The sequence below is a fragment of the Triturus cristatus genome, chromosome 1_1 (genome assembly GCF_964204655.1).
Source record: "Triturus cristatus chromosome 1_1, aTriCri1.1, whole genome shotgun sequence".
Classification (NCBI taxonomy): Eukaryota; Metazoa; Chordata; class Amphibia; order Caudata; family Salamandridae; genus Triturus; species Triturus cristatus.
The window spans coordinates 264290407-264297906 of NC_140579.1; positions in this window are offsets into that span (position 1 = coordinate 264290407).

Below are 7500 nucleotides of genomic sequence, written 5' to 3' on the forward strand. Positions count from 1 at the left end.
CTTCTTTCTTCTTCCGGGATCTTGAACGAAAACTTGGATGCGGGATACACGATGTGGCACACAGACCACAATTGCTGGCCCACATTGTAGACATAAGCAGCAACTGAATAGGATGAGAAAGCCAATACCTAGGAAGGATAGGATCCTCCATCCCCAGGCTGACAACATGCTCCAGAACCAACCGGACCAAGTCCAAGTGCCTGGGCTCTGGTGTATCTGGCTTATAATCTTATGAAGGCGGGTTATGGCTTTATATACTGACGGTGAATTTTCTGGTATGAAAATGCAGCAACTTGATCCGATGACTCTACAAGCTCCGCCCTATCGGCCAGGATGACGTCAAGGACAAGACGATTTTGAAGCACAACAATCCGCATAGCAGACTGCTCTTCTGTTAAATTGCCTAAGGCGGAAGTAGTCTCGTTCACTACTGCTTCAAGGGTTCTAGTTAATCTACGTATCAGCTTACTATTAGTGACTGTACCTATATAGGGAAAGAAACCTTTATTGAAATCTGTATATTGTTCCCATGCCGTTTCAGTGTAATCGACAATCGGGAGATCTCTCTGCTGTCTATTGTGTACTAAATGGGTATTTCTGTGATAATCAGGAGGAGCTAGGAAAACAGGTGGCAGAAGGAATGCTATGTAACAGGTACCATCCCAATCTAGAGGTAGACATATATATGCGGTCTGGCCACATATGAAGTAGGAATGACGGGAAGCTCTAAATGTAGATTTGCCTTGATCACTGAATTTTATTACAGTGGTGCATTTACTATGGCCCATGTGTATGGAACCATTCTTTCTTACACATAATTCCCCTTTAACTGGGAATACTGACATAGCGGGCAAGATTGGTGTGGCTTCGGATTCAACATTCAGGATCATGAGGTTAAGTGTAAAATTACCTAATCCATATACTTCATTTTCTAGATCAGTTCCTGTTCTTTTGGGAAGTCCCTCCTTGTTAGGGTAGCAGACTTTAAGCAAGACCAGGTTCAGGTTTCCCCATACCCAGTTGTCTTGATAAACTGCGGAATTTGAATCTAGGGAATTAATCAAACTAAACCATGCTCCACAGGAGCCATTGTGTGTGAACGGATATGGAAAGAGGGGCAAAACTCCCTTATAGTTCTGATAGGGAGGGAGTCGGCCACATATCCAACAATTTGTAGCATTGCTGGTCTGATGGGAATGATGTAACATACTAATGAATGTGTTGTTGCGCAGCGCAAATCTATAGGACAACTCATGCGGAGGTAATTCACTAAAAGAATGTTCAGCAGTAACATTATAAGCACGTTTAGAAATAGGGTAATACATACGAAGTAATATACTAGTTATAATGATCCGAAAACTTAGAAAAAACAAAATTAATAGTGTTATTGTGCAATGACTACGAAGTGATTTACAATACGCATGCTTTTTAAGCTGCATCTGTTGATTTCTTTCTCTATTCCGGTCTAGAGGATACATGTCAGAGACAAATTCAACCGATTCACCTTGGAGAGGACTTAAACAATCAAATTGTCTGACTTGCTAGACCTTAATTTCAGTTTATAAAGTTCCGTTTTCGTGGGTTCAACCAAGGGGAGCTTTGAGTCTGTTTGTGAGGAAATGCAGGGCTGAGTGTTCACATTGGACGGTAGTCCATAAAATTTCTTGATATGACTCGAGTGCAACCACCCTTTACGTCCCTCGATCTTCACGGCTGTCCTTGTTGTTAGTAGAACAAGTTTTGGCGATTTCCACCTAGGCTCCAGTTGGGTCTTCCGGTCGAAATTCCGCACTAGGACCAGATCACCTGGAACCACGTCATGGGGCTTCACCTCAGTGTTATCGGGAAAAGCTGCAGCTACCTGTGAACGACAAGATTGTAGTGCAGACATCAAGGAAGCCAGGTAATCTGTCAGCATATTACAGTCAACATCAGTGATTTTGCGAGGTATAGGCGTCCCCCACATATTTGGTGGTCTACCGAAGATCACCTCGTACGGGGATAGCCCTGTTCGAGAATGTGCTACCATTCTCATGTAAAAGAGTGCAACTGGTAAGGCTACTATCCAATCGACACCTTTTTCTCTACATATTTTGGACAATCTAATTTTCAGAGTTTGATTATGGCGTTCCATGAGACCTGCTGCCTCAGGATGTCGGACACAGTGGAATTTCCATTGGTAGCCTAACAAAAGTGAAACGTGTTTCATTAGTTCGGATGAGAATGGCTGGCCGTTATCTGAGTAGACAACACGTGGCAAACCATACCGTGGGAAGAATTCTCGAACTAACTGTTTGGCAGTAGTCGGGGCAGTGTAATCTGAAACCGGGTAGGCTTCTGTCCAACGGGAAAGAACACAGACAACTACGAGAACATATTTGAATCCTCGACATCGTTCCATCTGGATATAATCCATCTGGAGGACTTCAAAAGCATGATCGGGAGGTTGAAATCCACCCTGCTCTACGGGGATGCTTTTACCTGGATTAAACTGACAACATATCATACAGGTACGTACTTTCTGTTTGGCTGCTGCTCGCAAGTGTTTGTTGAACCAAATGTGTTGAATACTGTCTAGCATAGCTTTTTCTCCTAGGTGCGCTGGACTGTGTATTGTGTTAATGATGACTTGAACCATGGAATCGGGAAGAAACCATATAGATTTTTCCTTCGTCATCCATCCTTGATCCGTTTGGATCCCTCCTAATTCAGTCCATTTCTTTATTTCTTCTGGTGTAGCATGTGTCTGTATGTCAATTATATCAAGGGCGGGATCCTTAACTGTCATGCAATGTGTTGGTGTCGGAGCTATTGTCTTTGTCGCGTCAGTTGTATGAGTCTGGTTCTGAGCAGTCTGTTTAGCTGTTCTGTCAGCTAGGTCATTACCCTGAGAAATGATATCGGTAACTTTTGTATGAGCTTTGCATTTCATAATCGATATTGCAGTAGGTAGATGGATCGCGTCTAATAGGGCTTGAATGAGGGGTCCGTGTTGGATGTGGGCACCATGAGAAGTTAAATAACCTCTCTCTCGCCACAGCACGCCGAAGTCATGGACGACTCCGAATGCATAACGTGAATCTGTGTATATGTTGACTTTCTTATCTTTGGCTTGAGTACAGGCTTGTGTCAGAGCGATGAGCTCTGCTGCTTGAGCTGACAAAATGTTAATACAATTTGTTTCAATGACTTCAGTGTCTGTTGTGACTGCGTAAGCGGCCACTAACTCTCCTGTACTTGTTCTCATACATGAACCATCTACATACAATGTCAAGTCTGGATCTGATAAAGGGATATCTGTCAAGTCTTGTCTGGGTTTTGTCGTGATAGTAATGACTTCAATACAATCATGTGCTAATGGATCTGTTCCATTTACTGGCAAAAGTGTGGCAGGATTTAACGTATTACAACGTCTGATTTCTATGTGTGGCTGAAACAATGTCAATTCGTAACCGGTGAGTCTCGCTATAGTCAAGTGTTGTGTTTGTGTGTGGTTCAAGAGAACCTCTACTGCGTGTGGTACTTGTACTGTCAATTGATGTCCTAACACTATGGCATCGCTTTGTCTGATTGCTAAAGCTGTTGCTGCCACTGATTTCAGGCACACAGGAAGAGCCTGAGCTACTGGATCTAATGTACTAGAGAAATAAGCACATGGTTTGTGTGATCCTGCTTGTTCCTGAGTGAGTACTGACAAGGCAGTACCTTCGCGTTCTGTAACAAATAGTGTAAACAGTTTATTGTAACATGGTGTTGCTAAAACAGGTGCTTGGCATAAAGCTTTCTTTAAGTTTTCAAAAGCATGTGTATGTTCTTGAGTCCAAGGGAGGACAGTCGATGTGGCGGCCTCCTGTGTTGTCAACTGGATGAGTGGTTTTGCTAGAAATGCATATTGAGGGATCCACTGCCTACAGTATGAAGTGAGGCCTATAAAAGCCCGCACCCCCTTTTGTGTCTTGGGTGGTGGCATGTTAGCAATTAACTGGATGCGGTCGGGTGTAAGCTGTCTTCCCTCCTTGGACAGCGAGTGCCCAAGGTAGACAACTCGCGGGACACAGAATTGCAGCTTAGAAGGGGACACCTTGTGCCCCTTGTCGGCCAGAAATTTTAAAACCGTCAGTGACGCTGTTTCACATTCAGGTTCGCTTCGGGCGGTGATCAACAGATCATCGACATATTGAAGCAAGGCAGTGTTAATTGGCATGTGGATACTGTCAAGTTCTCGTTTCAGTGCTTGGCTATAGATGCTGGGGCTTTCTGTAAATCCTTGAGGTGAGCGTGTGAATTTAAAACTTCGTCCATTTAAACTGAATCCGAACAGATATTGACTTTCCGGATCTATTGGGACGCTAAAGAAAGCATTCTTGAGATCAATTACAGTGAAGAACGTTGCTTCTGAATCAATAGCGGTTAGTAATGAAGAGATATCTGGGACCACAGGGTATTGTGGTACAATACATTTATTTAATTCGCGCAGGTCAATAACTAATCGATATACTGGTGATGCTTTTGGATCCGTTCTTTTAAGAATCGGAATTATCGGGGAATTGCATACATTGGAGTCGGTTTCGACAACCACTCCTTGTGCAATGAGTTCGTCAATGATTTGCAGTAAGGCCGCAACAGCATCTGGTGGTAACCTATATTGTCGCATTCGTGGTAGTACTACTCCTGTTTTTAGTGTGACTCGATATGGTGTAATGTTCATGCAACCAACATCAGTGGGGCCTTGTGCCCATAAATGCGTAGGCAAACTCTGCAGCCGGTGATCCATGTCTCTGGACACGTAGTGACCTTTAAAATCACGTAAAAATAGTCGTACTCCTTCCGGAGAACAACATATTATAGCTCCTAGAGCTTTCAATGTTTTTATAACTAACAAGTTTTCCGGACATGATTTAGTAAGCAATAAATCTGTAGTACGTGTCAATGGACCAACCGTAAGTGGAAGAGGCTGTGTTACGTCATTAATTATAGGTTTTCCAGAGAATCCAAGGGAAATATTTTGTGAGCCTGAGAGGGGTGCCCCTGGAACTTCACTGCCTCGTATAGTTGTTCTGCTTGCCCCTGTATCAAGTAAAAACTTTCTGTCTTCCCCTAATAGTTCACTATGTACATAAGGTCCCTCTTGATCTACAGGAACCTCAATAAGGGGTAATCCAACTTCCCTCTCTAGGCTATTTCATGTGTATCGTTGATAATCGGGATAATCTGCTTGTGCATACTGGTACATCTGTTGCGTTGTTGCTTGTGTGGCAGCAATAGGCTGCGCTGGTGGTGGTGCTACGGTCTGTTGTGGAACTGCCTGTTGCGGAGCTAGTTGTTGCGGAGCTGACCTAGGTTGTACATGCTGAGGAATTTGTTGTTGATTCTGATCCTGTCTAGGTGGACGTGGTCTTTCCTGAGTTCTACCCGTGGCGATATTATGTTTCAGAACTGGACAATCGTGTATATAATGACCTTGTTGTTTACAATAGTTACATGTCCCTTTAACTGGACCTGTTGAATCACCCTTTTGGTGACCATCAGCTGGAACTGACTGAGCAACAAGCATTTTCATTTTTGTATCTTTCATACGTCTTTGTTCATGTTCTTGTTCTTCTCTAATTCTATTGTGGTGATATTGTAACATCTGTAACATCTGTGACGGGGTGTTACCCTGCCAGGTACTCTCAAATTTCAATACTCTATTCTTAACTTGCGGTAGGGAATTTTCAACTAATTTGGTCACAAACAAATGTGGATATGACTCGCTACTTGCTTTTATGCCACTATTTATACCAAAACATTTTTCAAATCGGGAATAGAAATCACTAGTGTCTTCATCTTGCTTTTGTTTACAGGCTGAGATTGCACCCCAGTCCTCCTTTTGCGTAGTTAATAAACGTGGCAGTACCTGTACTAGTAGTCCTGGTAGTGCTGTAGTCTTTTCCCCAAGCCCTGATCCTGCAGCTCGGGCCTTTTCTTCGTTTTCTAATGCTGTCCAATCTATCTTTTGGTCTCCCACCTCCCATTCCTTTTCTTTGAGTTTCTCGTAAACACCGGCAGGCATTAACACTTTCAGTATTTTCATAATGTCGGGGTAGGTATACTCTCCCATGAGTAGCATGTCTTTTATCTCACGGTGGAAACCTGCTGGATCCTTGTCATGGCTGGGTACTACTTTCTTCATTTCTAATAATTCGATTTTAGTTATAGGCGTGTACACAAACACGCGTGTAAAGTTATTACCTTCACCTCTGATTGGGTGTACTTCGCGTAACGGATTCAGTCTATCTATGTGATACATTTTTCTTCCCATAGTGGGAACTGGAACATGTTCTGGGCACACGAAAGTTATATACTGGTTTCGAAATTCTAGAATTTCTTTAATCAAATCAGTACCTGAACCTCTCCATTTATTCGTGAGTAGTTCTATCAATATGTCAGGTAAGGGTCCTGGATCGGAGTGTTGGCTTTTATATAATATAAGGAGGTGTTGAATCATGTATATACTAGCTAAACGCTGTTCGTCTGGGGCAAGATTCAGAAACGTGTGTGCTAGTGCATCATCACTGTATTTGCTGGGACTGTCAGCCCATTGTACTGCTGACCTGGCTAATTCTTGTTCATCCATGGAATCGAGCATATGGTACCCCCTTCGATCTCGGAGTAATTTATCAGCGGCTTGGAATAGGTGTTCAGGGGACCTTGTATTTAACATAGGGGTTTGAAAATGTCTATTACATTCTGGACGTATCGGACGTATCGGATCATTAAAGCCTCTAGTATTATTATGGGGTCTTCCTCTACCTACGTAAGCTATCGTATCTAATTGTTCTGATTCTTCCTCCTCCTCTCCCTCTGATTCAATTCTGTCTGCTTCTCGTCTTTCTTTATGTATTCGTTCTACTTCTTTGCGGATCTTTCGGCACATAACTACTATGCATGACTGTTTATCATGTTTCTCGTCTGATATGTTCTGACCCCATTTGGCAAGTTTTTGCATGGTATCATGATCTGCCTCAGGCCTGTCTTGGTTCCTGATCATGCAGTTTATGAAAAAACGTAGTAGTTGTCTTTGTACATCCACTTTCTGGTATTCCATAGCTTCGTTAATACTTTCTGGGCCTCGCCCTGTTTGGACAAAGTGATATATATTGTCTAGGTGTTCAACCATTCCTGGTATCGTCATTAAATACAATGTAGCTCGTCGTATACGTAGTGATGATAGTAGCAATATGTCCTGTTTACCTGGCACTGGATCGTATCTACAATCCACAAGATGTTCTTTAAACATGTCGGATGTCGCTAGTTGGGGTGTACGTTGGAGTGCTAAATCTCTAAGGGTCTGTTTATTTCGCGGCGGTGTGGCAAACATGTCTGTCGTACCTCCTGTAGCACCGTCTGAGGTGCTAGGCACGAAAGGATTCGTTGGACGTAAGATAGAAATTGTAGATGCGGGAAAAACAGTAGAAACGGACGGACCTGTTGGAACTAGTGCAGGAGTTTGTTGCTGCG